The sequence below is a fragment of the Python bivittatus genome, unplaced genomic scaffold (genome assembly GCF_059951505.1).
Source record: "Python bivittatus isolate LINGU-HERP-01145 unplaced genomic scaffold, Pbiv_v1 ctg000020_np1212, whole genome shotgun sequence".
In the NCBI taxonomy this organism is placed as follows: domain Eukaryota; kingdom Metazoa; phylum Chordata; class Lepidosauria; order Squamata; family Pythonidae; genus Python; species Python bivittatus.
This window is the reverse complement of record NW_028277030.1, coordinates 80,388,744-80,408,844: the sequence shown is the minus strand read 5'-3', so window position 1 is coordinate 80,408,844 and position 20,101 is coordinate 80,388,744. Positions and strand designations below refer to the sequence as shown.

The 20,101-nt window shown below is 39.6% G+C and overlaps 1 protein-coding gene across 15 annotated transcripts in view; it reads right to left on the bottom strand.

Moving 5' to 3' along the window:
- ARID1B (AT-rich interaction domain 1B) overlaps positions 1 to 20,101 on the bottom strand; it is a 414,597-nt gene that overhangs the window by 79,613 nt on the left and 314,883 nt on the right. The window lies entirely within an intron of this gene.

Sequence of the window (20,101 nt, the reverse complement as noted above, 5' to 3'; positions counted from 1 at the left end):
ACTGTAACAATACAAGAAAATAAAAGAAAAAAAATTAGTAAAGGATAAAAACCTACAATGGTCACAGAGGATAAACCTAGATGAAACAATTGACAAACCTTTTAATCCACAGACCCTGGAGCATGTCCAGGTCCATCCAACTTTATGAAAAGCCAGCAAGGTCAGGACCAATCTAATCTTGGAGGGTATGGTGTTCTAGAAGGCAGGCTCTGTTCCTTGCCTGCCAATCCAGTAACAGATGGGGGTCAAAAAGCACTCCCAAACTGTGAACCTGCTCTTTCTGGAAAGTGCAATCCCATCTAAAACAGATTTCAGCTCAAGTCTTACCAATATTATCTTTGGCTTGCCTGGATTTAATTTCAGTTTCTTCTCCTTGATCCAGCCCACTGTAAGATTAGGCAATGTTCAAGAATACTGATTACTTCTTCGGGGCTGGATGAAACAGACCTGTACAGTTGGGTGCCATCAGGATATTGATGCAATCCCATTCCAAAGCTCTAAATGAACACTCTTAGCTTTTACATATAGAAGTTAAACATCATAGAAGACAAGAGAGAATTCTGTGGGACACCACTTGTCAATGATACAAGTGTCAAACTATAGAGCCCCAGGACCATTTTTTAGGTACACCTTAGTCACCAGATGACTAAGAAAGGTATCATATTTGATTGTATTAAAAAGCTGCTGAGAGATCCTGGAGAGCTAGCAGTCATACTACCAAAATCTACATCAGGGTGTGACCAAAGCTGCCTCAGTACTAGCTACCACTTTCTCAATCACCATATCCAAGAATAGAATTATTTAAGACTAGTCAAGCAGGACCTTCTTTTTTAAAGCAGAAGTCTTATAACTTCCTTCTTTAAAGCAGGCAAGAACACATCTGACACTCAAGGAGACACTGAACACTTCCCTCAATGATGAGAGGGTCAGGCTAAAGTCTGGCAAATTTAATCAGCCTGGAAAGGCAAAGGTGGAGCAACCAGAAAGGTGGCCTTTAGCTCTCCACATATTCTGCCCATGTCCTCAAGAAATACAAGCTGAAAAGAATTCCATATGAACAGGATAAGCAATTATCAAGGGTTATTGCCCCATAACGTGCCTCAATACTGGAAACCAAATTGATGCAAATCTAATCAACTTCATTTGCAAAGAATGATGAAAATTTTTCACAACATATCTCCAGCGTTTCTGGATTCTGTCCTCCAATAACTAGATGGAGATGCCATATGGTATGAAAAAGCATTACTGTCCTGTTCACTGCAGACACAACAGAGATCAAGAAATTTGCCCTGTTTAACTGCTGTCACTGGCACTGAGTAGGATTTCAGGTAAGTTGCTTAAAATACCTCACTCCATGTTTGATTTAATCCCTCCGGAGAATTCCTCCATTTGCACTCCAGCCCTTTCCTTACCAATTTCATTGCGCTAAGCTTTCTGGTACATCAAAATGCTACTTGAGATCTGCTATAACTAATTGTGCTTAGGAGCAACAGTGCCAACTGCTAGGGCCATCTCTGTATTCCATAGATCAGTCTGGTCTTCAACAGAACTGCTAACAGAAAAGGGGGAAATTCCCCAAGCATATTCAGGAAAACATTTAGAGTCATCATGTGCCTGAATCAGACCATTTTCACTCTTCCTCCACCTATACAGAGGCTTAGTCTAGTCTAAAACTGATCAGAAAGTGATCTGTCTATGACAGTAAGGTTACAGAAAGCTCCTCCACTGTCAGATCATTAGTATCAAAGTTTTAATACTACCATCCTAATCCTGGTTTGAGGAAAAACTACTTTTCACATATGTCTTAAACAAGCAACGGGCACTTGAAGAATTAAGCTATGAAAGGAAAATTGTAGAGGTCACTAAAACCATTGTATCCAAAAGCAGGATTATTTTAATTAATGCTTCGGTAATGTTGTGTTTTAATCCTAATAAAGTTATATTTCATCAGATCCGTCAGTATATATAAGTCATTTGTGCATATATAACGTCTTCTCTCAGAGCTCTGCCATTAAGTGCCAAATTTATAAAACAATGGGGGGGGGGGGAAGCCAAATGAGAAAGAAATGGAAAATGGAAGTAAAAAAATTCTGAATAATCAAGAGTCCTAATATTTCACATATACTGTACACATACACATTCCTTGCTAAGCAACACTATTTGCAAGAAAGTATTTAAACATAAAAAGCTATTTTGATCTGCCAACTACAGTCACAGCCTCTTACAATTATGACAATATTTAACATGTTTCAGTGACAACTTTTGTTTTCCTACTGAACCTGTTGGCACATGATGACAGTCCTTCTTGGACTAGCAAAATGAAACATGAGGTTGATAAATATATTCTAGCATGCACACTATTATTAAATGTACAGCTATCTGAATTAACAGTAACCAACTCTGAAGAATCTGGTAAATGAGAAGATACTGATAATAGACACCATGTGCTTCAACAGCAATGAGCTTTCACGCAAAGGATCCATTAGGCTCAAATGTTGAAGGCCACTCTGATTATTTAACTAGCTGTCACAGGACAAAAGACAATTCTAAATGCAAGTTCAGATGGATTGGCCTGTTGTGAAATGGGTTCAAACTTTCAAAGGAGTTTATCTCCTCAGACTATAAGGAACGTTAAATGATATTTATCGAAGACAGAATAGATCATTAACAAAACACTATCTTTAAATATTTGCATTAGCAGAGCACTTGCCAGGATAGGTAGAAAGTAGCACTGGATAGGTAGAAGGTATTATAAAACCAACTGGAACAGAATCAAAGAGGCAGTGGAAAATAAAGGCAGGGTGCTCTCTTAACTAGTCCCTAATAACACACCATCAACCACTTCACAAAATGTCAAATTCTGTATTTTAAAAGCAGGGAAGTTGAGGCTACAAATGTCTATGGGAAGAAAAACCAGGTCAGTGCAAACCCTGACTCATCACTTTTAACTTTACCGACATCTCCCCCTGCCCCCCTCCACCTTTGCTTTCCAGTTATTTCATTTTTGCTGGTACAGCAGCCACAGAAATTAAGGATTTTTGGCAAGCAATTTTATTAGCTAACATAAACTTCAAGCTGTTCTAGTGGGCATTTTTGGGCAGTAGTAAACCAATAAAGATTCACTGGGCTACAATAACAAACTTTTTGTTTGGCACCCCAAACATTTAAATAATGATGGTTAACATTTGCATTTTGCTGAGTTAGCTTTTTGCATAAATTCAACTAAAGATGCTTTAAAGATGCTACTCTGGTGAAATAACTCTCACACAGCTTGTCATCTTTGCACATTTGTCTTCTACTGAAAAGGCTGTAAGAATGCCAAATTTCTTGAGAGTGGAGAGGTTTGTTCCACTGCTTATATATTTTAAAATCCTCTATTTTAATTCTGTATTCAGTCTTCGGTCTTTATTTGTTTATCCATTCTTCACAAACTGAATTGCTTTGGTGAAGGCAGAAAATAATGACCCAACTAAAGCTTTAACCAATACCCCCTGGTGTTCTACCAGCTGTGCTATTAAGTTAAGTGGCTGAATCTCTCAACCAATTCTCTTTCTGATAGGACAAAAACCTCATCTACATACGGCAGCAATGATGTTTAAATATATCCCCTCCTCTTCTTTATTCTCTTCCTGTCTAAGCCTCAAAATTAATATCATCTATCATTGATAAATTGGAATCAGGGGAAGGATTAGACAGATTACCCAGATGGTAGCCTGGGAAGAAAAATTCAACTTTTCCTTATACAAATCTTGCTTAATGCTGTCAAGTAAACTATAAAGTGATGCACAAAGGAGTCCATATTCAAAAACATGAGTAGCATATAGTTAAACTGTGAACCCTTAATCTACTATTTCATGATTGCCAAATTGTTCCAAGAGTAAACTGTTTTTGATAACAGAACCGCTAACTTCTCTTTTCCAACAATTTATTGGGTAGTGATACTTTGGGGATTCATTACTTGTGTATTACAGGTATAGTGGTACCTCGGGATACGAACGCCTCTACTAACGAACATTTCGGGTTATGACCAGCTTCCGCAGGAAAAATTTACCTCAGGTTACGAACTCGCCTCAACTTACGAACCGGATCCGCGGCCATTTTCCCTGCTGCCACGCGGTCGTGGCTTCCTGTGGGCGAGGTCGCGGTAGCAAGGAGACGTTCGGTGAGGCTTGTGGTGTGTTTTGCGGTGTTTTGCGAAGGTTTTTGGTGTGCATGTTAGCATGGCTCCAAAGAAAATGCAGAGCAGGCTTGGCGGGAGTAAGGCTCTGAAGAGAAAAGTGACAATCGAGCTGAAGAAGGAAATTATAGAAAAGCACGATCGTGGCATTCGTGTGACTGATCTGGCCTCGGAATACAAGATGGCGAAGTCGATCATCTCGACTATTGTCAAGAATAAAGATGCCATCAGAGGAGCTGATGTGGCAAAAGGAGTGTCGATCTTAACGAGGCAGAGGACACCAGTGCTGGAAGAGGTGGAAAAGCTGAAAAGCTTGTTGGTGTGGCTGAATGAGAAACAGCTGGCAGGTGATAGCGTGAATGAGGCTATGATCTGCGAGAAAGCCAGGAAGCTGCACAGTGATTTGCTGCAGACAAACCCCTCTACCAGCGCAGCGAGGAATTTAAAGCCAGCAGAGGCTGGTTTGAGAAATTCTGAAAGAGAAGTGGCATCCACAGTGTGCCAAGACATGGTGAGGCTTCCAGTTCTGACAAGGCTGCTGCAGAAGCCTACAAGAAAGAATTTGAGGACTTCATGAAGGCAGAAGGGTATGTCGCTGAGCAAGTGTTCAACTGCGACGAGACAGGGCTCTTCTGGAAGAAGATGCCAAACAGAACTTACATCACGCAGGAGGAAAAGGCACTGCCAGGGCACAAGCCCATGAAGGACAGATTGACCCTTTTGCTGTGTGCGAACGCAAGTGGCGACCTGAAGATTAAGCCGCTACTCGTGTACCATTCCCAGACCCCTCATGCATTCAGGGAGCACAATGTGAACAAGGCCAGACTGCCTGTCATGTGGAGGGCCAATGCGAGGGCGTGGGTCACAAGGCAGTTGTTCATGGAATGGCTGCATGAGGTGTTCGCACCCAGCGTTAAAAAATACCTGTTTGAGAACCAGCTGCCTGAAAGGTGCCTTCTCCTGATGGACAGTGCCCCGGCACACCCTCCAGCCTTGGTGGATGACATGGATGCCGAGTACGACTTCATAAAGGTCAGGTTCCTCCCCCCCAACACAACACCTCTTCTGCAGCCCATGGACCAGCAAGTGATCTGCAACTTCAAGAAGTTGTACACAAAGGCGCTCTTCACCAGGTGTTTCAATGTCACCGAAGAAACATCCTTGACTCTCAAAGAGTTTTGGAAAAAACATTTCAATGTCCTCCACTGCATTAGCCTCATTGACAAAGCCTGGGAAGATGTCACCTGCCGGACCTTAAACTCAGCCTGGAGGAAACTGTGGCCAGAATGTGTTGCTGGACGTGAGTGTGAAGGATCTGATGCAGAGGTAGTGGAGGAGATTGTGTCCATGGGCAAGAGCATGGGTCTGGTTGTGGATGATGCTGACATAGAGGAGCTTGTTGAGGACCATAAGGAGGAGCTGACCACAGAAGAACTTGCTCAGCTCCAGATTGAGCAACAGAAGGCGCTGGGCGAGGAGCATTCCACTGAGGAAGAGGAGGAGGGGGAGGAGGTGAGCTGTGATGCGATAAAGTCCATCATGGAGAAATGTAATGAGTGCCAGGATTTCATTGAGAAGCACCACCCCAACAGAACTGTGACAAGCAGAGTGCTGAATCTTATGAACGATAATGTGTTCTCTCATTTCCGGAGGGTTATGCAGCGCAGGAAAAAACAACAGACTTTAGACAGGTTTTTCCCCAGAACTGAGCCTGCAGCTAAGAGGCAAAGAAGAGAGGAAACCCCTGAAGGGGACTCTCCCTCCAGCCAATAACTGCCTCCCCACCCCATTCTCCTTCTTCATGCTGTGCCAGTTGCACTGTTTTTCATGTTTTTGTGGTGTAAAAATAAAATGCATATGTTTCAGAATGGATTGTACTTTACATTGAACCTTATGGGGAAATTGCCTCGGGTTGCGACCAAATTCGGGCGGAGGGCGGAACGGATTAACCGTATTTACATTGACCCTTATGGGGAAATTTGCCTTGGGTTGCGACCAAATTCGGAGGGTGGAACGGATTAACCGGATTTACATTGAACCCTATGGGAAAATTTGCTTTGGGTTACGACCAACTCGGGATACGTCCAGAGTCACGGAACGGATTAAGTTCGTATCCCGAGGTACCACTGTATTTAGAAAACAATAGTTCAGAACACCTTCCCACCGAATTTATTTCTTCAGCCTCTTCTGGTCTCTAGATTTCTAGCAAATATTCAAGAAAACCATAACAATAATAATGAGATATTACAAAATACCATAAAGATCAGCAGTACCTTTGTATTGCTGAAGAGTTTTTGGTCCAAATCAGACCTAAAAAGAGCCTACCTTATCAATTACAAAGGACTCCTTGCTGCTTTTCTAGGATTTCTTCTTTCTGTTCCCAATTACTGTTGTTGTTGTTTAGTCGTTAAGTCGTGTCCGACTCTTCGTGACCCCATGAACCATATTGCGCCAGGCCTTCCTGTCCTTCACTGCCTCCCTGAGTTTGCTCAGTTTCATGCTCATTGCTTCAGTGATGCTATCTAACCATCTCATCCTCTGCCGTCCTCTTCTCCTTTTGCCTTCAATCTTTCCCAGCATCAGGGTCTTCTCCAAAGAGATCTCTCTTCGCATTAGGTGGCCAAAATATCTGAGCTTGAGCTTCATTATCGATCCTTCCAATGAGCAATCAGGGTTGATTTCCTTTAAGATTGACTGGTTTGACCTCCGAGCAGTCCAGGGAACTCTTAAGAGTCTTCTCCAGCACCACAGTTCAAAGGCATCAATTCTTCGGCGCTCGGCCTTTTTTATGGTCCAGCTCTCACAGCCATACATTACTACTGGAAAAACCATAGCTTTGACTATGCGGATCTTTGTCGGCAAGGTGACGTCTCTGCTTTTTAATATGCTATCTAGGCTTGCCATAGCTTTCCTCCCAAGGAGCAAGCGTCTTTTAATTTCATGGCTGCAGTCTCCGTCTGCGGTGATCTTGGAGCCCAAATAAATGAAGTCTGTTACTGCTTCCATTTCTACCCCTTCTATTTGCCAGGAATTGATGGGTCCAGATGCCATGATCTTAGTTTTTTTAATGTTGAGTTTCAAGCCAGCTTTTGCACTCTCCTCTTTCACCCTCATCAAGAGGCTCTTTAGTTCTTCTTCACTTTCTGCCATTAGGGTGGTATCGTCCGCATATCTGAGGTTGTTGATGATTCCCAATTACTATTGCTTCTCTAATTATTTTTATTTAAAGATAGAGGAGGGCACATCTTTCCAAACTGGTAACTTTCTCCATTCAGAGCTTACTCCAAGGATGTATGGCATTTCATTATACACAAGATAGCTGAACTATCTACTGACTGTTCTGTGATGTCAATGCCCATGTTTCCAGGTTTCAGCTTGTATTGGCTTTATCATTAGCTTTGTCTACCTGGTCTAGGTACCCTGTCATGACCTACAAGACAAACTGGAATATTATGTATAGTGAACCAGAGGGACAAGGACTCAGTTTGAGTATCTTCCTACTTCCTAGCAACTATACTAGAGAAGGATAAATGGATGGTTCCTTGTTAGGATCTTCCTAACCTACAAAGAATAGTAGTACCACAGATGTGGGTGACTCAAGGCAGTCAATCAAAAATAAAATGCATGGTAAACTGCCCATTAAATTTACCAAAGAGTTGTGTAGAGTTGTTTGGAAAATTGAAGTGGCTTATAAATTGAACAAACAAACAAACAAACAAACACAATGCCTATAGAATGGAAAGGAGAGACTTTGATTCCCTCCTGAACCAAAACTCATTCAGAGCAAAGAAACCTTTGCTGACTTTTTGGCAGTCAAGAAATTGAAGGTACTTCTGTTTTCCCAGTACCTGCTAGCTACGATGGCAGGGAGATCCTTGACTCTTCCAAATAATCATTAACTTTGTCACACTTATTTCTGCCTACCCACAAAGACAGTTAAGAGGGAAACAGATTTATTCTGAATTCAAAATGAAGATAGATTAATTGACAAGACTGGTTCAAAGCAATTGAATTAGCAGGCTGCTGGCAGTAATTTGAATGTACCACTTATCCAAGGATTCATCATGAAGACAGAAAAGGATAAGGAAGGAAGGAAGGAAGGAAGGAAGGAAGGAAGGAAGGAAGGAAGGAAGGAAGGAAGGAAGGAAGGAAGGAAGGAAGGAAGGAAGGAAGGAAGGAAGGAAGGAAGAAAAGAAAAGAAAAGAAAAGAAAAGAAAAGAAAAGAAAAGAAAAGAAAAGAAAAGAAAAGAAAAGAAAAGAAAAGAAAAGAAAGGAAAGGAAAGGAAAGGAAAGGAAAGGAAAGGAAAGGAAAGGAAAGGAAAGGAAAGGAAAGGAAAGGAAAGGAAAGGAAAGGAAAGGAATTTAAAAGTTTCTGGAGGTGGGGAAGGATAGGTTAAAAGACAATATCCAGACAATCCAGACAGATTTAATAAATAAATATCAGCTCTGTATATACTTTGAATATAACCGAGAAACCCAGGGGAGAAAAATTATGTGAAAAATGAGGGCTTCCACTTGCATTGCCAATGAACTCAGTTGGGAGTGTGTGATAAGAGTTCTGAATAGTAATTTTGAAAGTGGCTGACAAGGAAAAGGAAAAATAGCATTCTGTGTTCTATGAATAATTATTAAATCTATCTAGGCAGCACAGGAATGTATACAAGATGAACTCATTTCCTACAGTAACTGCTTGGAACTTTTTTTTTTTTTAAAGGCTCATCTTGCACTGAGAAAACCATAAGATATATGAGGCTCTGGAATGTGGCTGTTGTCCTTGGAATATGACTTGGAATGCAGCAAGTGTGCTAAGACTTTCAGCGTGAGGGGTATCATCTGAGAATCTTCAGACACGTCCAGTGTTAATAGGAACAGTTAAGATGAAGCCATCACATTTAATGAAATGAGCAAAACATGGAAAGAAGCCATGTTTTTTGGAACACAAGTATCTGCCTTATGCCAACTCAGACCACCTTAGAATTATTTACATTAACTGAAAACAGCTCTTCAGAATTTTTGCTAGAGGTTTTCCCCAAATCCTACTTTAGAAAAGATCAGGGATTGAATTGGGAGACCTTTGGAAACAAATCATGTCCTGTAATATTAAGTTACTATCTTACTGATGATTACTGCATTCAAGACTAGTATGGCAAGAACAAGGGGATAAAGGGGTTATGCCTGTTTTTTTAAGTTTACTGGTTATCCTTTGGTCAGAAGGAATCTTCTTTATGTTCCAGTTCAAGTGACTGTCACAGACTGGCACTGTCTTTGCCATTGTGGCACTTGTGAAAAAATTGTCCTGGGTACAAAAGATTCAAAAAGATCAACAGTTTGGTAAGAAAACAAAACACGAAAAGAATAAAAGATTAGGGAGAGATAAATCTTAATCACCAAATTAAATGAAGTGAATGTCATCTATATGTAATTGAATTGTTCCACAAAGTTCAACAAGGGGAAGGTTCTGAGTGATCCTGCTCAGGATGGCCTGAGCCACACAAATGTACAAGGGCATACCTCTTGAGAATTAGGACTGCATACCAGTTTTTACTTTTTCTAAGCTCTAGAAATTTCTAACATATTATTCTGTACAGGAAAAGAACTGGGATAGTATAGAAATTACAGAAAATAATGGGCATGATCTTGCATCAGACTGAACTACTTCACAGCACTTTGCAAGGAGAGTTCCCTTCCTCATTGTCCTTTATATGTACAGTGGTACTTCGAGTTACGAACGCTCCTCCTTACGAATTTTTCAAGATACGACCAGCTCCAGCCCCAAAAATTTACCTCTACTTGCGAACTCCGCCTCGAGTTACGAACCGGATCCGCAGCCATTTTCCCTGCTGCCACGCGGTCGCGGCTTCCTGTGGGCGAGATTGCGGTTGCAAGGAGACGTTCGGTGAGACTTGTGGTGTGTTTTGTGGCGTTTGGAAGGTTTTTGTGGCGTTTGGAAGGTTTTTGAGGTTTAAAAATAAAATGCATATGTTTCAGAACTGTTTAGCCATATTTACATTGAACCTTATGGGGGAAATTTACCTCGGGGTGTGACCAAATTCGGAGGGCAGATTAGCCATATTTACATTGAACCTTATGGGGAAATTCGCCTCATGGTGTGACCAAATTCGGAGGGCGGAACGGATTAACCGTATTTACATTGAACCTTATGGGAAAATTTACCTCGAGTTGCAACCAACTCGAGTTGCAATCAGAGTCACGGAACGGATTAAGTTCGTAACTAGAGGTACCACTGTACTATTATTGTTCATGCAGTTGTGCCTAGCCTTCCACAGAAGTGGCTAAAACCCACACAATTAAAGGATATGTATTACAGCTTGTTCTCATTTAATGCTCTTTTAAAGTACAATTTATTTTAAACTGATACCTTGTATGCGGACATAAAGCTAAATCAATGGTTCTATACCTTAAATAAGCACTTCAATAGTTGTAAGTCTTTTATAAGTATTTACCACCCTAAGTTAACACGTTTACTGACAGTTAACCTAGAGAAACCCAGATTTCACAACTAACAAGGAGGAAACTGTCACAAGCGCAGAGATGAATTTCAACAGCAAACTTTATTGCAAGCTTAACAAAAGTTGCATCTTGTGTAAAATCTTTCAGCAAAGCATGTTTCTGATTTGTTTCTCATTAAAGTCTGCGGCTGAGACTTTAGCTATCTAGTAAAAATATGAAGAAATGTTTCTATTGAGGTCACTTATTGTTAGCAATTGTACTAAAGCAGAATATAATCCAGTTGCTCCCCCTGCTCAACAATAATAACAAAAATATTTTTTCAGCTGAAGTAAATAGAAATTCATCTGTAGGAAAATGAAAAAGTTTACCAAAGGGAAAAGCCCAGTATCTAGCTGCTGCATTTGTCTAGAAATTTGACTTCAGTTTTTTATTCTGTTGATATATTTAGTTCAAGCTTGTCTTCCTCCAAGCAGTTGATGAAGATGCTGCCTTTTATCTTTGCATACACCCTGCCCGTTCATTTCTTTCTATGAAAAGGCTTTTTTTCCCCTGTACATTTAGCAAATGCCAAAATTAATCAACTGAGTCTCAAGATGAAGTTGGCTGGGAATGTGTTTGGTGTTCAGACTCACTTGAAGCTGACATCTACCAGGTGCTGAAACTGGCACTGAGATTCTCCAAAATTAGAGCTAGTTTGGTACTCTGACATCCCTTTTAAAATTGGCAGCAGCAGAAGAAAACTAGCCTTTTGCCTTTGACAAGCATTGGGTATAACTAGATAAAAAATTATCATGGCAACATCCTAAACCAGTGAATTAATTCCCAATACCACATGTCTCTGAATCCTTGACAGGTTAAGAATCAAAATTAAATTAAAAGACACTACTAGAATACAACTGCTTTACAATGTTAATCATGATGACTCTCCTCATCTCCCTTGGTTTTGTGAATGAAGCACTTATTCTACTCTTCTCCCCTACATTCTAACCTACTACACGTGATCTTGCTCTTGAGAGCTCCTTAAGCTCTATAGCGTATTTCAAATAAATTCTCCCTAAGCCCATAAAATCCCATTACTAGAAGTACTTTTTATAGCCTGAGAACAGTTATAAAGAAGCATATCATACCTATAGAAGATCGTCTCCTGATTTATCCATTTTTCTTCTCAGAGAGGAACTTCTGATGAGAGAACAGGGCCTTTTCCACAGTTGCCCAAAAGCTGCTGAATTAATGATCTCTAGAAACTTCCATCATTTATCCCTGCAGGCTACATAATCACTGCACAAATGATTACATACAACTGTAGCATTTGGGTAACATCTAAATAGTGGAAATTGCTTCTATCTCATACCAGTGTTAGTGGTAAGCAAAGATACATTGCATACATTTGGATACCATTACTTTGCTCCTTTCCCTGTGCAATAAACCAGAAAAAGAAGTCAGCAAGGTACAATTGTGCATACTGTCAGCAAATTGGGAACCTTGCTGGAGAGCTTTCAAACAAACCAGATTTAAAAAGAAAGTTTAAAATGATTTTCATGTTACTGTAGTTCTGCTTTGGATTAAAAAACCCTAAAGAATATAAAAATATGAAGTAACTGTATAAAAATACAAAATAACAGTGTGAATAGGTTATTATGCTCTGGATTAGTTTTAAATCCTCTTCAGAAGAACAATGGGATAGAATATCCTTTTAAGATCAAAAACAGTTCTACTAGAAAGTACTTTTTGAGTTGCAGTTTGATTAGGATTTTTCTTCCTTTGCGTTTCACTTAAGAGATTTTATCAAATGTCAGTACTAAATGATGATAGAATCTGAGTGGGGAATGTGAGGGAAAAATTCCCTAAGTTGTACACATGACTTCCATATAGATAAATGTGTTTATGTTTCATTAAATGAAAATAAATGGATGATGAAGTGAGAGATAATAGAAGTAAAGAATGTTAAAAGGAATAAGTAAATCAAGAACTTGAAGCAACAAAAATTCAGTTTGCTATTCTGCGTCCAAAAAAGTGTAAAGAGAACATCAAAATGCCACAGCACATCCTTTCTGCTTCTTCCTGGATAACAATCTCCATTCCACTGAAATTTACTACATTGCAGCTCTTGATAAATATCACATCTGTGATGATCTAATACTAACTTGATTTTGAGATAATGCTTATATGCAGGTGTGTCAAATAGATAGAGGTTTTCTTTGGCAACACCTGGATTCGATAAGGCTCCAATTTGTTACCCACTGTGATTCTTTGTATTCCAAACATGCTTATGGGTCCCTTTTCTTCCTGCCCTTCCCCCATGTAAAAACCAAGGAAAAAAAGCAAGATGAAACACTAATACAAGATGCAGCACATAAATGGTGGGAGGGCAAAAAAAAAAAGAAAGACCCCGGGGAAGAAGAATGTAAAGCTGGCTATTGGCAAAGGGTGGCAAATGCAAGTTTTTTTCAGAAACTGTCATGATGGGTACCTTCCGTGCAGATCTGTCAGGCACAGAATGGTGCCATGAAACTGCCTCCAGCAATGGAATACATTTTCCAGCGTATCACAGCATCTGAAATGGCATCAGATCTACTTGCAATCCATGTCCAAACAAGGAAAAAAAAGTTCTCAGTAGTCCTATTTTAGCGCATCTCAAGGACTAATTAAATCCTCATTACTTTCTTCTAATTATTCCAGAGCTTTGGGATTTTCTGAGGAAATCTCTGCTGGTGCATCAGATGAAAAGGGTTAAATAACCTGTGTTGATTTTGAAACTCCAGACCTTTAGCATATCATCAACATTATCATGAATATTTAACTATGTACCGCTGTGAAAATTATAAAGAGAAAACAATTAAAAGTTTTTTTAATTAATCCTGACCCATATATATTTTCCTTAATAAATAAAGGCTTATAAAGCATTCTCTTCATGAAAATGTATGCCAGAGTAACAGCATGAGACCATTTAATGTTTCCATTAGATTCTGTATTTTTAGCTGTTCCCCATGTACTATTTTAATCTAAGCATGATGAAACAGGGCATACTTATTTCAAACCAAGAAGAGCACCAAGGGTGCCAAACAAATGGGTTTTGCGGGAGTTCTCTAAGAATATAGGAATATAGTTAATCACTTTTCATTAATCCTTTAATAAAATGTCAGTTTTATATTTCATTCTTACTGAGAAATTACCTGTGTTAACCTGTACAAAAAACTGAAAGAATATTTAACTATTTTATGTTCTAGAAATGTTCTAGGACCCAGAATACAGATTTCATCATTTAAGCCCTAATTTGTGTTCATTCACTTATATATCTGGCACACATATGGCTTTTATTTATTTATTTATTTATTTAATTTATTATTTAAATTTATTTAAATAATGGACTCTGGGCAGTGTACAAAACCAAAAAATCCATAAAAACAGATAAAATATAACACCACACAGACAGCCTAGACTAAAACAATCTAAAAACAACACAAGTCAAACAAAACACCCCCTCCCACAAAAACAACCAAACAAAAATACATTAACCCCAGGCCTTGGACTAAAGCCAGGTTTTAAGAGCTTTCCAGAGCCTGAGGAGAGGGGCCACTGTCCTTATGTCTGGGGGGATGCTGTTCCAGAGGGTGGGGGCACACTTCCTTGGTCTGACAAGATGGCAACGTTTAATGGAGGGGAGCTGAAGCACGCCCACTCTGCCAGAATGTACCAGGTGGGCACAAACAATTGGAGACAAGTAGTCCCTCAGAGGTCCAGGCCCTCTGTGTTACAGGCCCTTATAGGTAATAACCAGAACCTTGAATTGCACTTAGAAGCCAAGTGGCAATCAATGGAGCTTGTGTAGCAGTGGTGACACATGGGCATGCAGATAGGCATACATTCCTACTTGCGCCACTGCATTTTAAACCAGCTGTAGCTTCTGGGTGGTCTTCAAGGGCCTTCTCATGTAAAGAACATTGCAATAATCCAGTTGTGAGGTGATCAAGAATGTCTGTAGGGTATGAAAGGCTTAACTGTCTGATGGGCCTCCAGACTGAGGAGCCCCATCCAAGACCAATGATGGTAACATCCACAACCCGGGTAGGCCAAGGCCAAACAGTCACAGCCACTCAGTCTTGTTAGGACTGAGCTGAAGTTTCTTCCACCCCATCCAGACCTGAACAGCCTATAGACATTGACAGTTTCACCTGTGCAGCTTGGAGTTGAGATGTTAAAACTGAGTATCATCGGCCTACTGATGATACTGAACCCCAAAATGGTGGATGACCCCATCCAGTAGTTTTATGTTGATGTTAAACAGGAGAGGGGAAAGCATCGAGGCCTGAGGCACCCCACACATGAGGAGCCGTGGACATGATCTCTCCCCCTCATCAACACTGACTGGAACTAACCACTGAGGAAGTATGTGAACTACTGGAGCACAGTGCCTCCCACTCTTAACCCCCACAGATGGTCCAGAAGGATACAGCAGTTGACAGTACTGAAAACTGCTGAGAGATCAAGCAGCACTAGAATGGATGCACCACCCCCATCCCAATGGAGTTGGCTTAAGGGAATTACCCAGAGGATTGTACCCTTATATTTTACTACATTTGTCTTGTCTTAGAATCAGTACTAAACACTAAAAAGAGTTTCAGGCATAATTGCTCCCTGCCACCAGTTAATGCAGTAAAGGCTTTGTTTTTTTGTGAACAAAATATTTGAATGAAAGATACATTACGAATGTAATGTGCTCTATAATTTTACTAATATTGTATGGTTGAATTTGTCCTTGCTCTTCTCCAAATATATGGGCTGGACTGGACAAAGTATAATCTAAGATAAAAATAATTATTAGATACACAATATAAAAGACCTGTGTGAGAGGACCACTTAGATCAAATAGTTTAGCGACTATTAAAAGTAAGAGAGAAAGCTAAATTCAATCAAGGTGGAAAATCAGGAACCATCTGCTGCAATGGTTCAACTTAGTTTACTAAACCAATTGTCTCTGCGGGGTATATAATAAATATGTAGCTTAAGTGAAGCAAAAAATGTGTATTGCTAGAGACATCCTAATAAGCAAATTAGATAGGGAAGTCATTAAAAGGCACTAGCATTAATAGACGTTCATAATACTCAGTGATACGTAGAATTATCTAAGATGAGAATTTACAGTACAAGAAATGTCTTTAGTCAGGACCTCCGTATGATGCACTTTATTGCTGCTGATGCATCTTGTATGTCTGTTTTCTCTCTCTTTTTAAACTAGATATGCTAACTTGAATATAGACATGAGAAAAATATGATTTGTGCCAATTTTGAGGGGTGATTTGTGACTTGAACTATTGCTTTCTCCACAAATATTTTGAACTATCATTTAAACTTTCTAACCTATCAATTAAACTAAAGTCAGAACTGGCTCAGAAAGAACTTCTAGGATTTTTGCAGGTTTGGTTTGGGGATGGTGACAGAGAGGAAGTGACAATTTTTATAAAGAGAGTCTTTCTATCATCAAAATGTTTCAAAATAACAGTTTTACAATTAAATCCAAGGTTAAATAGCTCTTTTGTTACCTCTGTTCTCCTTAACATTTTAACTTAAGGTTTTATTCTAACTTATATACTTTGATTCTCATTATCAGACTATGTATTTCCCATTATCCATCTTATTCTGACTTATGTCCTACCATATTTTAATCTATCCTACCTCTTAGTTCTATCTTTCCTACTCCCCATTCCATCCTGATGGAATTTAATTTATAGGAAGTCTGATGCAGCACAGCAAAAACACACGTGCCCTTTCTCCCATTTATACCTTTTCAGGGCCTTACCCTGCTGAACATGAGGAGCTATGGTCCTTTAAGAATGAGTTTGGTTGCCCCAAAAGGGAGTCATCATTAGACTGCAGTTGAAGTAGAGGGTATCAGCCTTAAGACAAAGGGAGGGCAAAGCAAAAAAGGAAAGCAAGAGGAATACTGAGCCTGAACTTTCAGTGCACCAGGGAGAACAGAGGTTGTTGGCAGAATGCAACAAAAAGCACAGCAAAACAAATCAGAGGTGGGTCACAGCAAACCTCAAACAAAAGCACAACAGCAACAGTGGGACAGTTGAGACAGGGCAGTCAAGATTTGGTGATGATGGCCAGACAAGGGCAGCTGAGAAGGTATCAGTTAAACCTGTTGGGCAGAATCCAGAGCGCTGACATCCAGGAAAGCTACGCCAACACAGAAATCTGACCACGCTGCAAGGTGCTAGTAGATACACCAAAGAAATCTGGGCACTGGCAACGGGTGACTGAAGGCCACAGGCTTCCAAAGAAGGTCTGTGGGTGAAGCAGCAGCCCAGGAAAAAGAAGTTTGTCAGCTCCTCAATACTTCTATTCCACCACAAGCCCACACACCAGCCCAACTACAAGTCTTAAGCTCTGCAACACCACACAAGTTAGGTGCACAAGTGACTTTCAGTCTAGGCTGGGGAGGAGGTGGTAGTAGAGGAACTGTAAGTGTAACATCCAAAACACCATAGGAAAGATAATTGTAATTTAATAGTTTGCTAATGTTTCTGATATTTATCTTCTATTTATTTTCAAGATTTATAAGACTGCCCAACTCAAACAATGTGACTCTGAGCAGTGTACAGCATACAAACAAACAATAAATCAACAAGGAAAAAACCCCATATAACGATAAACAAATACAAAATATAAATACAAAATATAAAATGGCAACCAGCACATAACAGAACAATCAAAAGGGGACTCTCATTCAATTGACTCCTAGTGCCTGGGGGAAGAGCCAGGTCTTAATGGCTTTCCTAAAGGTGAGAAGAGTTGGGGGCTGTGGTGTGCCGGTATATGTAAGCATGGTGAAGATCTTGCAGCATCAAAGCAAAATGCTGTTCCATAAAGAGCTTGACTAACAGTGTACTACAGAATACTGAGATACTTTAAATAAATGCATTAGTGGTCTTTTGCTCATGCATACATTCTTTCAACATGGAGGAAAAATGTTGCACATTTGCTAAAAGGAACACAAACACTGCCAGAAATTGGAGGTCACTTAGTGTTTTCAGTTGGAAATGTTTAGATCAGTAAGTCAAGGGTTTAAATTACTGTAACAGATGCCTGCAGATTAGGTATCTTCAACAGGAACGATTTTCTGCTTGGGTTTTATCAGTGAATGACAAGCACCTTTCCTTTGAATCCTGGTACTTTCCCTTCCTTTTCTAAGTTCAGTGGAAAACAGTTCAAGCAAGTAAATGTATCAACTAATGTAAATGTGTTTTTAAAAAGGCAAAGTTTTCCATTTCAAAGAAGTCTCTAATCAATGGTAGGGCGCAAAAGGGAACACAGGCATGTTTACGTGCACACTGCTCAGAACTTACAAAAGCTTTGGAGAAATGTGTTGGCAAAATCAATGTAACTTCACTGGTTACAAATGCTGTATTTGCTGCATGAAACAAATGGGCATTTTAAACAAGCTAGGTCACAAAAGATCAGCCATAGCATGGAAGGAGATTCAATAAATATTCTGAATAAAAAGCCAACTCTCTTGAAGATAAACATCAGGATAATGCTTTGGAAACAAAATGACAGTAAAGCTTGTGCCAAAAGAGCAATCTGAAGATTAAGGTCTAAATTTTCAAAGTGCAGGTTATGATAAATTATTCATAAAAACAGCATTTCTATTTGGCCCTGCAATTCAGAGTTGGACGCTTCTTTCTACTGCGGTTCATCAGGTTGTCAGTCAGTGAAGATGCTGATGTTGGTCTCCAATCAATAACTTCAGCTGGAAGCATTCCCAAAGGTAGAGAAAAGCACAGCACGAGGGATCATGGAGCATAGGATCCAATGCTCTGTGCAAAAAAACCTCCAACCCCACCAACCCTCCCTCCTTCCTGAATTGACCTACATAGGTCTCTATCCTGATTTAAGTGGCCACAAATGTCCCAACAGAATTCAAAACAATAGTTAACAGGCAGTGGCCTTGGAGTTTCTTGCACAGGTACTTGGATTTTTCAGGATGTGATAGGCAACTTTTGCTGACTGATGAATCAATTCTGGGTATAATTTTCAAACTAAAAATTGTTCTTGGGCCCAGAACCAGACTCTGTTCAGTTCTCTGCCAGTGAATCATAAGAGGGTGGGAAAGAGATTGTTTACATACTTTGAAACAATACAACATCATGGAAACATCACACCACACCACTAAGTTTTCCAGTTAGCCTTCGTATGTTTGCAAGACATATAACCAAACAGGGTGGGAATCAGACACCTTGTAGTCAACAATGTTGTGAAGTAAAATATAACAACTGAAAATATGCTATATCAAATATGTTGAATACCTCCCCTAAATATATTTTGGTAATAATTACCACAGATAATAACAATAGTAGGCATATGTCCTTTAACATTATACATGATCAAGCTTTTAGTATATTTTATAGACTTTTAGTATATTTTACAGAAAATAAAAAGTAGTTTGTAGCAGTAAAAGAAAATAGGCATTTATGACTAACACACACAAGTGTTTTGTTAAAATCTCATCTCTCACTAACTCTGTTAGGTGCATGTTAATATTTTTATCTCCCTGTACAACATTACACTGCTTGCTGGAAATTAGAAGGTGTGATGTAGATCTGCTGGGAAAATGTCTTTACCACATCTTCCGCTCTGTATCTTCAGGTTAAGTTCATTAGGAACAAATATTATTATAAACAATATTACCTAGTAATACTCATATTTCTCTGAAAAACATGGAATGTAGGAAATAAAAGGTCCTTGAACATGTTCATAACTGACAACACATGCAACAGTGTAAACCATAAACCAACTCATGATAATTTGATTATGAGCCATCAAGTCGATGTAGACTCTTGGTTACCACATAGATTTATTTCAGGACAATCTGTCCCCAATCTGGTCCTTCTGGTCTTCCAATGGTGCACCCATTGCTGCTCTAATTGAGTCCATCCTTCTTGTTACTGATCGTCCTCTTCTTCCCTTCCTTTTCATGTTTCCCAGCATTATAGATTTCTCCAGAGAAAAGCATTGCCTGCACAATTCTGATTGTTGTAGGTATAAACACATCATGGCATCTGAGTATCTTTTCCAAGGCCTTAATTGCTACTCAACCAAGTGCTAGTCTGTGGCCTGCTTCTTGATTGCTGGATCCTTTATTGTCGATAGTCAGCCCTAAAAGGTAGAAGCTTTCTACCACTTCAGTGTCTTCACTGTCAATTCTACTTTGGTCTTTATTTTTAATCTTAGTTCTATTTTTTCCCTATGCTTCTTGACTTTCATTACTAGAGTTTGCAGATCAATTGCATTTTCAGGTATCAGAGTAATGTCATCAGCACAGTGCAGGTTATTGATGTTTCTTCTGCCAACTTTAAAACTATGCTTATATTCTTCCAGTTCAGCTTCCCTCAATATTCCACATATAGGTTGAATAAATAAAAGGAGAGTAAGCAGCCTTGTCTCACTCCT